This window comes from Cupressus sempervirens, chromosome 3, assembly GCF_028749045.1.
Source record: "Cupressus sempervirens isolate cs-2001-9-10 chromosome 3, ASM2874904v1, whole genome shotgun sequence".
In the NCBI taxonomy this organism is placed as follows: domain Eukaryota; kingdom Viridiplantae; phylum Streptophyta; class Pinopsida; order Cupressales; family Cupressaceae; genus Cupressus; species Cupressus sempervirens.
The window spans coordinates 779,019,683-779,038,264 of NC_143120.1; the positions used below are offsets into that span (position 1 = coordinate 779,019,683).

Sequence of the window (18,582 nt, forward strand, 5' to 3'; positions counted from 1 at the left end):
TTTATCTTCCCTTATTTCAGATAGATGGTGGCAAATGTTTGGGGCCGCAACCCCAAAACTTCAAAAAATTGCCATTCGTATTCTGAGTCAGCCAAGCAGCGCTTCTGGATGTGAGCGCAGTTGGTCCATGTTCAAGCACATCCACTCGAAGAGCAGAAACAGGTTGACAGTGCAGAGGTTGAATGATCTTGTCTTCGTTCATTACAACCTCCGTCTTAGGATCAAACAGATTTTGGGCACTGACTCCTCTCCGATCATTCTGGAGGAGATTGATCCAGAATCAAAGTGGCTCACAGAGGTTGTAGATCCAGTCTTCACTGAGGAAGACCGTGCGTGGATTGACCAGGTGGATATAGAGGCTGAGGCAGCTAGAGCACGTTCTTCAGGCATTGGTAGACGCACACGTGCACGCACAGACACAGGCCCTAGCGACATTCGTGAGCCCATCTTATATGCGGGAGATATGGCTCGACAGTCCTCTAGGACCTACATTAGACGCCTTGCTACTAGGCAGACTGGATACTCAGAGGCTGAGGCTGAGGCTGTAGCCGAGCTTGAGGATGATGTTGAGGATGATGATGACTATGAGCCTGAGGCTTGAGCTAGAGCCTTGTTTTTATATTTTGTTTACAAATATTGATACTGAATCATTGATAGACATATGTTTCAAACTTTCATGGATCTTCATCTTAGATTCTTACATAAATTTATGATTTGATGTCTTATGGATCATCTTACATACATTCTATGATTTAAATCATTATGATCATTTGATTTCTATTTACTTCAGCTAGCCTACAATTTACATTTTAGATAACATAGTTACGTATGTGATGGATTTTATGTTCCATGTTTATGTATGTTAAGTTTTAACTTCTACTTGATGATGTTATAGTGTGCTTAAGTTATATTCAATAAAGGGTGCATTAAATAAGTTTTAAATTGTTAAAATCTTTAAATTTAAAGGGTTTTTTCAAATTTGCCGATTCATCGCCGATTCATTGCCGATTCACGATTCGATTCGGCCTTGCCGATTCCGATCCGATTCCGATTCACGTTTCTTTGATTTAAACTATTATACTTTAGTAGCTTTATTTTTATTCTTTAAATTAATATGATGTTAAAAATAATATTTTTAAAAATTTGATAAATTTATTTAGTTTGTAGTTCATTAAAATGAAATTTATTATTTATTTATTTACATTATAGAATTTAAAATAACTATTCCTACATTTGGTTTTAATGTTTTTCAAATAAATATTAAATGATTTAGTGTTAGAGCTTGTTTGCAAGTGACTAAGGAATTGAAAAGTTCTTCACATGAAATTCATAAACATATAATAATAAATAACATATACTTTTCTTTTCTTTTTTTGGGAAATCACATAAGGCGAATTCAATGTCGAATTTTTTTCGATTATTTTGAGTTATCAAACTTCATCCGAACTTCATAGTTGTCAAACTCGAACTCGAACTTGAACCTTGTGACTTAGCTTCTAATAGTTTAGCGACACGATCTAGTGGTAATCAAAGGGCAAGAAGCAATATATCTCAAAAGCAAAAACTCCCAAAATTCACAGGCGACGAGGAAGATATCGTACAACATTGTTGTACGTCTGAAACAATATGGACCATCAACGCAATCAGAGATGCGGATGAATGGTTGAACTAGTTTCCAACCAACCTGCGGGGAGTGGCGGTGGATTGGTTCTCCGACATGGATAAGGCAAATATCTCCATATAGGATGATCTGAAGAAAGAATCATAAGCAGAATTCTGACTACTCCAGGATGACAACGAGGTTGTAGCAGAAATATACAACTACAAACAAGGGAAGGACATTGTTCGAGCCTATAATTGAAAGCTTAAAGATCTTAGCCGAATGGGTACTTGCTGCAGGAGCAAGTGCTGGGCACAAGAATTTTTGGTTTGCAATTGTGATGGTGTTTAAATATTTTTTGTTATTACTAAATTTTAGGGTTTGCATTGCATTTGGGGTGGTGTTTAATTTTAGGGCTTAATTTAATATTTTGTTATAACTTTAGTAAAGGTTTAAACAAAACCTTTACGGGTCTGGTGGTTGCCAAAACCAGTGCTGTTTGGCTTTGTTTATAAATTCTCTCTGAAATCTTTTGGGCGAGTATGATTTGAGATTTTTCTTTTCTGTGTGAAGAAGGACTGAGATGAACAGATGAAATAAATAATATTGTAGTGCTTTCTTGCTACTTGGGTTTTGGTTTTATTTTATTCACACTGCAAATTGATTAGGGATGCATATCATATCTATTGTTTTCTAAGTAAAATAGTAGTAGCAGCATTGTTTTCTTTTTGTAGAAGTTATTGTTGCAGGAAGCCAGACTCACACTAGAATCTCTAGAAATTAAATTGGGCAGTAATGCCTCTTGCTCGTATAATCACCATTTGAAGTGCCCTGAGTGTGGTGGAGAGCAAGGAGGAATGTACATTACTTTCTTCATGGCCATTTGCAGGAATGGGCTACAATTTGAAAAAACATGTGTTTGGTAAGGCAGCATCCCTATGTGCTTGCCAAGAATGAACACGTAACCTGTACGGTGTTGTTCATATTTGGTGTTTCCCTATAGTTTTTTTATTTCTTCTTTCCATCCAATATTGAGCCTATTATAGGCTTTTTTCTTGTTATCTCCTCATTATATTGGTATCAGAGTGAGACAAGATCTTGCTGGGAAGTGTATGTCTGCAGAAGAATCACAAGCTGAAGCTGAGGCTCACACCATGCCTCCGAAAAGAATGACTCCAGATGCCATCAACAAAATGATGGAGGAAATTCTGGAAGAGAAGTTGAAGGAGTTCAAGGAGTCCAGTAACAAGGATAAGGAGAATGAGGTGGAAGAAGGTACCAGTGGAGATGAAGAAGGAGAACAGCACCAAGATCTACCAAAGGAATTGCCTACAAATCAAAAGGCATTCATTGATGCTTTAAAGTCAATAAGAGGAGATGTTGCTAACAAGCTACCTACATATGGAGGTAGTCTCAATAGTGAGGAAGTGATTGAATGGATTAAAGCAATCACCAATCACTTTGAGTTGAATGAAGTTCCAAAGAATGATAAAGTAAGGATTGCAAAAGGAAAACTGAGAGGATCTGCTCTATCATGGTGGAATTATATTCAAGGAGAAAGGATACAAAATAATAAAAGTATGATTTCTTCATGGGAAGTAATGAAGGCAAAAATTAAGGCACAATTTTTGCTTGCAGATCATGAAGTGCAGTTGTTCAAAAAGCTACAAAGCTTGAGGCAGCAAGAGATGGACGTGAATACCTATACAAAGGAGTTCCATAGGTTAACTCTTAGGGCAAAGAAACATGAGGAGGAACCAGAAAGAGTGGCCAGATATTTAAATGGTCTGAGAATGAACATACAAGAGGAGATCAGCCTCTTGGCCCCAAATACATTGGGTAAGTGTTTTCAACTTGCTCTTAAGGTTGAAGCGAAGTTGAAGAGAAAGGGTGATCAACAACAAGGAGGGAGAAGTGGAAGGAATGACCAAGGCAAAGGAAACTTCAACAATAGAGGACAAGGCCATAGGTCCCAAGGCGAGTCTAACCCTAAGGAGCAAGCGGGTGACTCAAGTAGCAGAGGAGGCTACAGTGGAAGGGGATCTAATGGAGGAAGGTCAGATGAATCAGGTAGAGGATCCAGGTTCTCAGGAATGAAGTGTTACAATTGTGGTCAAATAGGGCACCCAAAATATAAGTGTCCACAAAGGGCATCTACTTCTCAAAATGGTGAAAGAAGAGTTACTTATGTGCAGGAAGATAATGTGAGTATGAACTCACCAGAAGTTCAGTTGATGACAGAGGCTCAGGGAGAAAGTCTCATGTTAAGGAGGACACTTCTTAAGGAACCGCTAAAAGAAGATACTACTCAAAGGAGGTCTCTTTTTCGAGTTCAATGCAAGGGGAAAGGTAAGTTGTGCAAAGTAATAATTGATTCAGGTTCCACAGATAACATCATCTCACTTGAAGCTGTAAACAAATTGAAGTTAGAGAGACTTCCACATTCTTGTCCATACAAAGTTAGTTGGTTGAACAAAGAGCAACAGGAAGTTGTGAATGAGCAAGCTTGGGTAGAGTTCAGTATAGGAGAATATAAAGATAAAATATTGTGTGATGTCTTGCCCATGGATGCTTGCCACCTCTTGCTGGGAAGACCTTGGCAATTTGACAGGAAGGCACGCCATGATGGTGAGAAGAATTCTTATAGCTTCCAAAAGGATGGAGTAACATACAGATTGAATTCTGAAGGAGAAGAGAAAGGGGTTGGTCAAGTTGGACCAAGTGTGTTGATGGTGGGTGAAGAAAGAGTTCATTAATACTCTTCAAGAAGATGGAATAGGCTTTGCATTGGTGCTGAAGCCTAAGGAAGATAGGAAGAAGGAGCGTAGGACAGCAGGCCCGAAAGAAGTTGAAGAGTTGTTGAACCAGTACAAGGAAATCATTGCTATGGTAATGCTTGAGTCTCTGCCACCAATAAGAGACAAGTCACCAGATTGATCTTATTCCTGGAGCAGTGCTACCCAACAAGGTAGCATATAAGATGACACCACAACAAAATGAAGAGATTGCCAGGCAAGTACAGGAGTTGCTTGACAAGGGGCTGATAACGAAAAGTCTTAGCCCATGTGCCGTACCCTCAGTTCTTGCTCCAAAGAAGGATGGTAAGTGGCAGTTGTGTACTGATTCTAGGGCTATTAATAGGATAACTATAAGATATAGATTTCCTATTCCTAGAATAGAAGATTTGTTGGATTGTTTGGGGGGGAGCTTCATATTTTTCTAAAATAGATCTCAAAAGTGGGTATCATCAAATAAGGATACGAGAAGGGGATGAATGGAAGACAACCTTTAAAACTAATGAAGGGTTGTATGAATGGCTGGTTATGCCATTCGGTTTATCTAATGCTCCTAGTACATTTATGCGACTAATGAATGAAGTTTTGCATGACTTCATTGGGAAGTTTGTTGTTGTCTACCTTGATGACATTTTGGTGTATAGCAGGAATAAGGAAGAGCATTTGCAGCATTTGAAGATGTTTTTTCAAAGGCTACAGGAGCAAAAGTTGAAGATAAACTTGGAGAAGTGTGACTTTTTGAAACAAGAGTCGGTGTATCTTGGATTTGTGATATCCGAGGGAGAATTGAAAATGGATCCATTTAAAGTGGAGGCCATCATTAATTGGCCAACACCAAGGGCTGTTGGAGAGGTTCGAAGTTTTCATGGTTTGGCCACATTCTACAGGAAGTTCATAAGGAACTTTAGCAACATTTGTGCACCAATTTTAGACACCATCAAAGGAGGAGGTAACACAAAATTTGAATAGAATAATGCAGCAAATAAGAGTTTTGAGGAACTCAAACAAAAGATAGCCAAATATCCTGTTCTTGTTTTACCAGATTTTAATAAAGTTTTTACAGTAGAATGTGATGCTAGTGCCTTTGCAATAGGGGTTGTTCTTAGTCAAGAAGGTAGACCTGTTGCATTTTTCAGTGAGAAGCTGAAAGAGGCAAAGAAGAAATATTCTTCTTATGATTTGGAATTGTATGCCATGGTCCAAGCATTGAAAAAATGGAGGCACTATTTGCTGCCTAAAGAGCTTATTGTGTATACTAACAACCATGCTCTTAGTTTCTTGAATGGGCAGGAAAAACTCAACCCTAGGCACATGAAATGCGTTGAGAGTTTGCAGGCTTATACTTTCACAGTCAAACATAAGAAAGGACAAGCCAATAAGGTGGCTGATGCACTTAGTAGAAGAATGTTAACAGTGCAAGAAGTACAAATCCAAAGCATGGGTGTAGATGCATTGAAGGGAATGTATGCGGAAGATAGAGATTTCAGCGAAGCATATGAGGTTTGCAATAAATTAGAAGATAGTTTTCATTCTAATTTTTCTGAATTTATTGTGCAAGATGGACTGTTGTTTAAGGGCAGCCAACTATGTATTCCCAAATGCTCTATGCGGAAAAATGTTATTAAAGAAAAACATTGTGGAGCTCTTAGTGGTCATTTTGGACTCAACAAGATATTAGAATTCGTACAAAGATTTTATTATTGGCCTAAGATGCAAACAGACATTAGGAAGTTTGTGGAAGGTTGTCTGGTATGTCAAAGGGCAAAGGGATTATCAACAAATACTGGACTTTATCAGCCTTTACCCATACCGAACAGACCTTGGGAGTATTTGAGTATGGATTTTGTAATGGGATTACCAAGGACAAAGACATGTTATGACAGCATATTTGTGGTTGTTTATAGATTCAGTAAAATGGCTCACTTTATTCCATGTAGAACCACTAATGATGCTAGTTATATTGTAGGACTATTCTTTAAAGAAATAGTTCGTATTCATGGTTTGCCATTGAGCATTGTATCTGACAGGGATAGCAAGTTTGTGGGTCACTTTTGGAGAACCCTATGAAAGAAGTTGGGCACAAATTTATCGTTTAGTTCAGCCTATCATCCTCAAACAGATGGGCAAACTGAAGTGGTTAATTGATCCTTGGGAAACCTTTTGAGGTTCTTGACACGAGAACATGGAGGTAGTTGGGATGCTATCATACCTCAAGCAGAGTTTGCATATAATGACTCAGTGAATCGTAGCACAGGCATGAGTCCTTTTGAAGTTGTTTATGGGAGACATCCAAGGGGAGTTTTGCAACTCAGAAATATGGATGGTTTGGAAAAAAGGAGTGGACAGGCAGAAGACTTGGCTGAAGCAATGGTGGAAGTGCATGAGCACGTGAGGAAGACTCTACAACAGAATAACCTAAAGGTGAAGGCTAAAGCAGATTTGAAAAGAAGAAATGTACAATTCCAAGTTGGAAACATGGTTATGGTTCACTTGAACAAAGATCGGTTACCTCGGGGCAGCCATACAAAGTTGATGATGAAGAAGATTGGACCGTGTGAAATTTTAGAAAAGTATGGAGAAAATGCTTACAAAGTGGCATTGCCTCCAGATGTAGCTATTTCACCTATATTTAATGTTTCGGATCTCACATTGTATAAAGGTTCAAACAAAGAAGTTGGTACAGAAGCAACAGCACATGAATCAAATGACTGGATTCAAGAATTGCCTTCTAAAGAGACACCCCAGATGGAAAGTATCATCAACAACAGGGAAGCAATGAGGACAAGACATAAAGTACACATGGAGTATTTGGTTAAGTGGAAGGGCCTTCCAAATTCTGAAGCTACTTGGTTGCCGGAAACAGAAATTCTAAGGCAAGGTGGGGATATACAACAATTGGTCTCCAAGAGGACTTGAGACAAAATTCACCCCCGGGAGTATGCTGCAGGAGCAAGTGTTGGGCACAAGAATTTTTGGTTTGCAATTGTGATGGTGTTTAAATATTTTTTGTTATTATTAAATTTTAGGGTTTGCATTGCATTTGGGGTGGTGTTTAATTTTAGGGCTTAATTTAATATTTTGTTATAACTTTAGAGTCTGGTGGTTGCCAAAACCAGTTCTTAGTTGTTTGGCTTTGTTTATAAATTCTCTCCGAAATCTTTTGGGCGAGTATGATTTGAGATTTTTCTTTTCTGTGTGAAGAAGGACTGAGATGAACAAATGAAATAAATAATATTGTGGTGCTTTCTTGCTACTTGGGTTTTGGTTTTATTTTATTCACACTGCAAATTGATTAGGGATGCATATCATATCTATTGTTTTCTAAATAAAATAGTAGTAGCATTGTTTTCTTTTTGTAGAAGTTATTGTTGCAAGAAGCCAGACTCACACTAGAATCTTTGGAAATTAAATTGGGCAGTAATGCCTCTTGCTCGCATAATCACCATGTGAAGTGGCCTGAGTGTGGTGGAGAGCGGGTAGGAGGAATGTACACTACTTTCTTCATGGCCATTTGCAAGAATGGGCTACAGTTTGAAGAAACATGTGTTTGCTAAGGCAGCATCCCTATGTGCTTGCCAGGAATGAACACATGTAACCTGTAAGGTGTTGTTCATATTTGGTGTTTCCCTGTAGTTTGTTTATTTCTTCTTTCCATCCAATATTGAGCCTATTATAGGCTTTGTTCTTGTTATCTCCTCATCAGTACTCAACCGGCGGATGAACTAAAGAAACGTTGGTTTGTGGAAGGCCTCCGCGGAGTGTTGAGAAGAAAAATGAAGATAGTTCCACTCATGACATACACCAATGCATACGACCATGCCATAAATCTAGAAAGTGAAAGCAAAACAGCAAAGAAGAAGAAGAAGATAAGTAAATCTTCATCCCCCTTCGAGAGCAATGAATCCTCCGACGAGGGTAGCAGTGCATACAGCGAGGAGGAGCCCAGCAAGAAAGTACAAGTACTTCAAAAAGACTTAGAAGGGATATGAAAGGAATTCAAATCCATGATGGGAACCAGTGGCCGCACAGAGGAAGGAGAAATCTGGTGTAGGGATTGCAAAGAAAAAGGTCATTCAAAGGGAGCGTGCCCCAAAAAGGCAATGTGTGATATCTGTCCGGTCCTGGGTCATTCTATAAAGGAATGTTCGTTCAACATGAAGACTAGAAGCCAACAGATATTGTTCACACAGGAACAACCATCCACTTCTGGCACAAACAACAAGACCCAGGGCAACAATAATGCCACAACCGGCGGCTACCGAAACAACCGCCGACGAGGACGGGGCGGGAATGACAATAGAAATCGAATACAATATGATTCCAAGTGAAGGCCCATAATCCAGTGACGAGCATGTAACTAGTGGGGCCACTTCACCAGAGAGTGTCCAAAGAACAACACTCCACAAAAATTATGTCGATGGTGTGGTCCAAGGGACCACGAAGATGATAATTGCCCGAAACAAGTAAATCTCATTAACATCGACAAAGAAAAAGCTCTGGTTGTCACCCGCAACCAAGCTAAGAAAGCCACCTATCCTAACCCCTACATGGAGAAGCAAAGGCTGCAGGAGGCACGGGAGGACGTAGAAAAAGCAATGAAGGCTATGAAGGATATGAAAGATGCTATTCCTCGGAGATCGGAGGGAGAGGACAACTTAGTCAATTAGATCCTACAAATGGAGGTGCCCGTCAGAGTTCAAGGCCTATTACAAGCAGTACTGCAACTAAGGATAGTATTACTAAATACCCACATACACACTTTGGAGACGAAAAGACAACCAACCGTACCAGGAGGGTCCGCGACAGATCCCATGTTGCTGACAGTAAGCAATGGCCATCATCCGGCGGTGGTCGAGATGGGAATCCTCAGAACCATCCTGATGGATACCATCGTGGATGGTAGGTCCAGGGTAAATGTTCTTCTCAAGGAGATGTGGAGGAAATTGGGAAAGCCTACCCTATGGCCGTCCACATTCAACCTACTCGACGCCAACCAACAGGGAATAAAACCCCTAGGGACCCAGGTGGCTCAACACATAACTGTTGGGACGCAGCCATTTGCGCAGGATTTCATAGTAATCCTCTTGAAGAAAAAGGTATATGACGCCATTCTTGGAAGAGGATGGCTAGTGGCCGTGAAAGTAAATCACAATTGGAAGAAAAATATCCTGTCAATGGAAAGTGGAGGGCAGAAGTTTGAGATTGATCTCCGAACTCAAATGGTAAGTGAAGAGATGGCATCGTTGTTGGAGTCCAAGTCAGATGGAGAGCACCAGATAGATGAAGGAAGAATGAATCCGAACGACGAAGGCGTTTTAGAATTGTAGTGTTCAGAAGACGAAACCAGTTCACTAAACGGACTTTTTCATTGGCAGATGGAAGACTATGAAATCTTCCATACATACATGCTTGGCATCGAGGAACCCGAAGATGAGGAGGTATTGCCACCACAGTTTGTGGAATACAAAGAAGGAAACGTGGAGATCAATGAGAATCCCGCCCATTGCTTTGAAGGAAAAGAGATAAGATACGAAGAGCCGTCCGTAGAGGTTACTAATCTTGGAGATGCAGAGAATCCAAGGAACATAATTGTGGGAGATGACTGGAACCCGATACTAAAGGCCGCGGCATTCAAAATCTTTTTGGAGTACAAAGATGTATTCGCATGGACTTACAAGGATTTAAATGAAATCCCGCCGGAGATGTGTGTCCACTGTATATAGTTGGTAGCCGAGGCCATACCAGTGCAGAAGCGTCCATACAAAATGAACAAAAACTATGCAACCCGCATAGATGAAGAAATACAATGAATGTTAGAAGTTGGTATAATATTCAACGTTCAAACAAGTGAGTGGGTGTCACCAATTGTGATATCGATGATGGGATCCAAATCGGATATGTGTCGACTTCTAGTGCCTCAACGCAATCACAGTAAAAGATCTCTTCCCAATTCCGTTCATCAACTCGATTTTGGAAGAAGTGGCTAGACATGAGATGTATTCCTTCATGGATGGATTCTCTAGCTATAACCAGATCTCCATTGCTGAGGAAGACAAACTGAAAACGACTTTTGTGGTAGAGGATGGGATGGAGTGTATGCGTACAACCAAATGGTTTTCAGATTGTGTAACGCACCTGCCACATTTCAGAGGATCATCTTGCACATATTTGACAAAATCACAGCAGGCAACTTCTGCGCATTTCTGGATAATTGGTCCAATTTCAGTGCACAAGACAACCACTTGAAGGTACTTCAAGACTGTATGGAGAGGTGTCGACAGGGGAGGCTGGCATGGAATCCAAAGAAATGTTAGTTCATGGTTCCTCAAGGAAAACTACTTGGGCATATTGTTTGTGTTGTCCTACATTTTGTCACCACAAAATGTTGCTAACAGCACGAAACTTTTCCAAGCTAGTTTCGCGTTTCTCTAAGCTTGAATTTGATTTTCAATTGCTTAATGTTGATCAATTAATCCATTTCAATTCGAATATCAAATTGTTTTTCTAAAGGCCTTCGTCAAGTCATTTTTGGTTTGCTTTCTATCGAGCCTTTGCTTGATTTTTGAAGCCTTCACAGTCCGTTCTTTGCTTTTGAGTTTGTGTTTGCTTGTTTTTGGTCCTTTGAATTTGCTCATATCATGTCTTTTCTTTTCTCCTTTGATTCGGTCTAACCTAGAGGTCGATCAGAGTTGTCAATCAAGAGATATGGTCATTTTAGTGCCTCAAAAGTGGACATTTTAGGTGCAACAACACGAATTTAAAAAAATGATGTTATATTTTCATTTTGACATTCACTTTTTCAAAAATATAACATACTCACTTTTTTTTATGTTTTGAAGTTACTTTTAATATAAATTTATAACTTAAAGTGACTATAGTGCACGTTATGTTATAATTTTAAGTTGAGTTACTTTTTTAATTTTTCACTTAAAGTGACTAAAGAACTATGTTGTTACTTTTTTATTTTTTTATTTTTAAATTAAATACTTATATAAATGTCACTTTAATATAATGTTTATGTATTATATTGATTAATATGATGTATAAATGTTATTTTTGAACCATATTGATGACATTTTTATAAAATTAAGTGAAATACATAACTTAAATGCCTTACAGTGGACTTTTTATGTGGAAAAGCATATTAAAAACTATGAAAAGTGGAAAATTTTTATATTGTTGCATATAAAAACTCACTTTGAGGATACTTTTCATGCCATTACATCAAAAACTTGTAAAAGTGGACCTTTTTTATGCAATTACATGAAAAGTTGAGTTTTTGTGCTTATGCATCAAAAAGGTGAGACATGTTTTTAAAACATGTGAGTGACTCCAAAAGGTCCGATCTTGGAGTCTTACACATTTTAAAATATGCAATGAGCTTCAAAAAGTGAGATTATGCATGAAGACATATTTTAAAACATGCAATGGACTCTAAAAGGTCCATTTTTGCCTTCCAACATGTTTTAAAATATGTAATGAGCATGAAAATGTCCTATTTTGTAAAGAAAATATGTTCTTGCTCCAAAAAGCTCCAATTTTGATCATAACTAGAGATTTTCTCCATGGATTTGGATGAAATCACTTGCATTCAAGGCGTTTTGGAGTGGTGATCATTTTGCCCCCATTAAAAATCAGTTTATTGAGCCCAAAAACATGTTGAAATCTTCCAATCTAGGGCATGAGTTTGCATAAAACTCCATAAATCTTCAAAGTCGGATCATGTTTTTGCTTGGAATCAAATCATTTTTACCTCATTAGCTGATTACATTGCATGGTGATCATCATTTTGGTGTTTAAACACCAAATCGACTTGATTGGAGAATCACGTTTTTGCTTGGAAGAACACATTTTTGCAAAAATGTCTTAAGGGATTGAAATCTTGAAAACGTTGGAAAAAGGAGACAATCTAGGGTACATTTTGGCATCTTGCACAATAATCTCCTTGTTTGCTACCCTTCATCATTTGAATTTACTAGATTTGAAAAGTTCTCACCATTTTTGAAGAAGATTTCAAACAAAGAGCATCTTTTCCTTCATTTTTGGCACTTATTCATGTAGGTGGACCTCTTCTTTCTTGCATTTTAATTCATGCTTATCTTTATTGATTTTATGCGTGAAAATGTTGAATGGATGTCATTTGTAAAAATCTTTGCCTTAGAATGTGCATTTTTTCTTTAAATATGAAGTTTTCCTTCATTTTGATGTCTTTGGTTCTTCCAAAAGCTCCAAATTCGAAATTACATGTTGAAGTGCATTGCATCTTGACATGTTTGAGCCTTTTGCCAAAGGCATGTGCTTGATTTTGTGTCTTGCTTGTTTGCATTTCGGTGTTTTCTCCATTTTGGAAGAAATTGCAAGTTCTTTCCCAAGAACTTGAGCACGTTTCACTTCACTCCACTTTCCATTTTATGCATGTAATCCCATTTTCCGCTTCCATTTTCACCTCTCCATATGCATTCACGCCTCCTTAAGAAAATACATGTTTTTCCACTTCCCATGTCATTCCATGCTTTGCATCTCTTCCATTTGCACTTACATGTAAAAGCTCGTCCTCCATTCACATTTGCATGTCATTTCACTTTCCATTCCTCATTACATGTTGCATTTACATGTAATCATTTTTCGTGCAATGATGTCTTGAAGACCCTAAGTCACATTTGAAAATCAGCAATCTCCATTTGCACGTATTCCCATGTGCCACACACTTTACTTCAATAAACAAAAAAAAAGAGTTAAAAGGTGTTGATGGAAAGTTGTTCCGAGTGTACATCCGAACATCGTCAAGAAAGTTTTCAATGTGTCAGAAACTTCAATTTGTGCTGATCTACAAAAGAGAATTCACAACAACTTGAACAAGAAAAGTTTAATCACATCAAGCTATCAAAAGACGTAACATCATGGTTATCAAGGTGAATGTTGCAGTACAAAGTACAAGAACTTTTCATCCTCTGATCATCCGGGATTGCATCATCAAGTACAAGGTCCTTCAGGATTATTTCAACTCTCTTCCGTCTTCTTCTTTCATGTTTGTAATTGAAGAAGATTCATTGCATAAAGATGTGTAATTAGATGTAATGCAAGTTACATGTGTATGTTAAAGATGTAATGCGAGTTGCACGTGCAGTTGCATGTAACCCTTTATTTTTTGTAGTTAGACTAAGTCAAAGTTGGTTGAGTTGCTCCCACTTTTTCCTCCACCTTTTTCTCAACTTCTTTGCCTATATAAAGGAGTGCCCCCTCATTGTAAAATTATCATTATCTTTATGCAAGAGAGCTCTGGAGAAATTGTGCCAGCAGAACTTTGTTTGTGTGAGCATTATTTTGAGAGAAAGTGAATACAAAGGAGCATTTGAGACTTAAATTTCATTAAGTGAAATTGTTATTTGTATGAATTGTAAGCTTTGTCTATAATTCATTCAAGTTATCTTTGATTCGTACTATCTTTTGTTATTGATATTCTATCTTATGAATTGATAGAAAAGAGTTAAGAAACAATTGAAGCCCGAGCTTTGACCAGGAACAATTGTGAAAATCCATAGCTAGAAGCTTTGTCTGTAGCTTGTATGTTCGTCTTAATTCGCAAAATAGTTAGATTGTTCTTACTTTTAGGAGTCTTTGTGCCCTAATTGTAAAGCTTTTACCATATAGAAGTACAACCGGACTTAGAGCCAAACCGGTACATTTTGGCTAGCCTTTGAGTTAGTTAAATTTTATCAGTATCACTGTTTCCAGCTCCTAATAGAAGTGTAGTTGGAGATTCACCTTGCCCATTATTCGCTCTACGAGTAAGTGGATCCATTCTTGAAAGTTAAGAAAGGATAATAGTAACACCCTATTTATAAATCTCTCAATTTCTTGCTTACCTTGAGTTGATCCAAGGAACAGTGAGAAGGGGGAGTCTTCCCTTTAAGGTAGGAGAGACTTTGTCTCACACGCTGTGGCTAGTCATCCTATCTTACGACTAAATTTTGACCCAAAACTGTCGGTTCAAAATATCCACCCAACAGTTTGCAAGACAGAATTAAAGACTGACACCACTAAAGTAAGGGTGATAGTAGAAATAGAAGCCACGACAGACATATCTGGAGTCAAGTCCTTTCTCGAGCACATTGGGTACTATAAACAGTTTATAAAGAACTATACCCGAATTGCTCTACCCCTGGACAAGTTGACACAAAAAGGAGAACCATACATCTGGACTTCCGAGCAGGAGACCGCCTTCACAGAACTAAAGAAGAGATTGTTGGGAGCACCCATATTGGCGTATCCAAACTGGGATAGGGAGTTCCATGTCCATGTGGATGCATCAAACATCGCCATAGGTGCAACGTTGGCGCAAACTGGTGATCATGGTCTCGATCACCCAATGTATTTTGCAAGTCGGCTACTATCAAAAGCCGAGAGGAATTATAGCACCACTAAAAGGGAGGCTCTTGGGATGGTGTACTTGGTACAAAAGTTCAGACATTACCTATTGGCTACACCATTTACCTTTTACGTGGATCACCAGGCATTGATGTACCTAGTAAACAAACCAATCATCCAAGGCAGATTAGCAAATGGTTGTTGCTACTACAAGAATTCACCTTCACTATCATTGTTTGACCCAGGAAGAGTCATGTCATTGTTGACCAGCTATCTCGAGTCAGGCCTGGGGACCGCTAGAAGGGGTCAATGATGATTTTTCAAATGCAGACTTATTTAGAATCGTTGTTCTTCCGGAATGGTACAAGTCTATAGGGGAGTATCTATCAACGTCTCAATTTCCAAGAGAGATGCCGCTAGGCGAACGGCAGAAGCTAGTTTTTAGAAGCCGGACTTTTCAACTAATTAATGATCTTCTCTATAAGATGGGTCCTAATCAAGTACTACGACGATGTGTAATGGAGGAAGAAGTGTAAAGTGTTCTAAGGGAAGCACATGAAGGTCCGACAAGTAGCCACATCAGACCCAACACAACAGCATGGAAGGTTCTACTTGTCGGGTTATGGTGGCCCATACTTTACAATGATGCACGGGAATGGGTGTTAAGCTGCAATACATACTAGAGAGATGGCAAACCACTCAAGAGGGACTTCATGCCATTGAACCATCCCACGCCTAGGAGTTGTTTGAACGTCGGGAACTAGACTTCATTGGTCCACTGAAGGCGAGTAGGGCCCGACGCTACTGATACAGTATTAGCCATAGAGTATTTAACAAAGTGGATGGACGCACGGGCACTACCTAATAATTCAGCAATCAGTATGGCTAAGTTCTTGTATGAACAAATCATCACACGATATGGCCTATTCAGCTGACAAGTGATAAAGGAGGTCACTTTGTCAATGACGTGATCAGATTATTGACAACGAAATTCAAGATTTTTCATTCATTGTCAAGTCCCTACTACCAATAAGCCAATGGCCAAGCGGAGGCCACAAATAAAATTCTGGTGGTCATCATATACAAATCATGTGCCGTCGAACAAGCAAACTAGGAGGAAAAGTTGCCTTCAGCGCTGTGGGCCTACCGTACCACATTCAAAGTCACAATGGGACAGACGCCATTCTAGTTGATGTTCGGCCAAGAAGCTGTGGTACTAGTCGAATTTATGGTCCCAAGTCTACAAATTACAATTGACAATAGACTCGGAGATATGGAGAGTTTACGAGAATGCCTATATCAATTGAACAAACTGGATGAACGCAGATTAACAGCACAATGGGCGACAGAGGTGGCGCAGACTCGTCAAAAGGCATGGCACGACAAACACTTGAAAAGAACGAGGTTCCAGCCAGGCCAACTCATGCTTCGGTACAACAGCCGCAATGAGATAAAACCAGGGAAATTCAAGGTCAAATGGCTTGGACGATATAAAGTGAGAGAAGTCGGTGACAATGGATCCATAAAACTGTGGACCTTAGACGGGCGCAAAATTTCCAACGCCATCAATCAATCAAAGTTGAAAATTTATCAAGAACGACAGGGAGGCGAAGTAAGAAATCATAATAAAATTAGACTTGAGTAACAAAAAAAAAAAATTTAAAAATTTTTAAAATTTTTAAAAACTTTAAAAAAGATGAAGTGTCCAGCGGACATGTGGCCACGGACACCAAGTGTCCCACAGAGACTTGGCCACGAAACCAAAGTGTTTCTGTGGGGAGATAATCCGCATGAAAAAAAAAAGAGAAAGTCGCCACACAATATAAGCCGCCGAGTGCAAACTTATATCACAGAAAGCTTCCTCCGGAGACCATTTGACTTTACTTTCCCCGTGGACTCGTATTTTTCTTCGTCTTCCTGGCCTTTCACCCTTGCACCGTGGATGAGAGCCCAGCACAATATGGTTCTTTGCCTGCTCCTTCGCCTGAATCCGTCACAACCTCAGGAAGAGGAGACTTAGTTGTCGTTTCTTTTCCTACCCTGTTTTCTTCCTTGGCAGAGACTTAGAATTCAATTTCACAACCAAGAGAGGGCCCCCATTAATCCTTCATAAGGACTCAGACAAGTCACCGATAGTTTTTTTTTAATTGCCAAGGTCAATCAGTAGTGCGAAGTAAAGCCACGAGGGAACAAAGAAGTCTACATTGAGGATAGAGGAACGCAATCCGCAGTAGCAGTATTGGTGTCGGTATATAGGGAGAGCATTCGCAGAAAGTCAGAGGAAGAGTATTTTCCAAAGGAGAAGAGAAAGAAGCCACATTTCGGGGGAAGGGAACCATATTTCAAAACATAGCGTCCGCTGCAAGAAAAGAATATCCGCACGGAAGTAGAGGACAGCAAAGGCAATCATTGTGGGAACCATTGCCGCCAGATAAGTACTGCCACGAAAAATAAAAAGAGAGAGAACAACCCTAACCATTTCTTTGGTTACATTAAAAGACAAAACAAGAGACCGTTACTATGGAGTCGGCAAGAAAAAGAAAGTAGTGGAAAAATCAGTTGAAGGCAAATATGGAAAAGAATGCGAGTGTTGGCTTTTGGAGTTCAAGTTGCAGAGCCGACAGCATCCAGCAACAAGAAGCAAAAAGTGAAAGCCGACCTGTCACACCTTACCGTTCAGTTTGAAGGATTGAATGGCAGCAAGTGCCAAACATGGTGGCAAGAGACTATAGATACAGATATAATCAAATAAATTTTGATACGAGCGCAAGTACATTGGGCAATACAACTTCCGGTATTTTCCATTCGGCTATTTGAATCAATCTTAAGAACTATGATAGAAATGTACAAAAAGAACAATAGAACAAGTACATTTGTTTACAAGAAGCACTGGATGACAGTCTCTTTCAAACAGCAAGAATTGAATAGGGTTTTTGGCGTTCCTGGCCAAGGAGGTCATAAAGTGGAGACCAAGAATCACAACTTGTCACAAGAATGTAAGGAGTATTGAGTGAAATTGGTGGGTCGCAATCTCACACCAGAGGAAATGGAGTCCATGGTGAAGGGTGCCAAGAGCCGAGGACTACGGAGAGATTTCATTCGAGAGGGCCATTGGAGATGTATTATGGATGTAATTAAAAACAAGTTGACAGGGGCAATTAGGGCCTCAGATATAGCCTTGCCGCAGATTACATTCATGAACAGCATCATGAATGGTATGTGTATGATTGGTCCATGGTCTTTGCCGACAAGATGGAGGAGTTTATGACATTACAGCATCAGACATTTTTCATACATCATGCCATCGGCTTGTTTCTGGAAGCAGCCCTTCATCAAGTTCTAGATGATGACTTTGAAGTTCCATCGAGGGGGAAGTTGGTGCCAAGAGAATCCCCAATATTCTACTGAAGACATTTAGGCACAGGTGGAACCGCAATCGGTCAAAAGAAAGTATTGCAGGGATTGGACGCATACAGGGACACGGACGGCAAAAGGGAGGAAACCACAGAGTAGTAGGACCGATTCCCAGGAAGAGATTACCTCAGCAAAAATTGGCAATGACGCAACGGTCGACGGATCTACATTTTTCACCCCTCCCCAGTTGCAAACTTCGGCACACTTGATAGCCACTACCTCGCTCATTCCTCCATTTGGCCAAAGACGTGCCAATCATCATGACTCCACTAACGGCCACGGATGTTATGACTCCACAGGGTATTTCACCAGATTCAGTTGCACCAATAGTGCCAGCAGTAGAGATAGTAGAGATGCCAGCACCAGAGCCCAAACCTCAGGTTCGATTAAATGTAGTTGGCCAGT

The 18,582-nt window shown here is 39.5% G+C and overlaps 1 protein-coding gene across 1 annotated transcript in view; it reads right to left on the bottom strand.

Moving 5' to 3' along the window:
* The window catches only part of LOC149569100 (phosphoglucan phosphatase LSF1, chloroplastic), a 254,862-nt gene that overhangs the window by 164,390 nt on the left and 71,890 nt on the right, over positions 1-18,582 (bottom strand). The gene's annotated exons all lie outside the window — the stretch shown is intronic.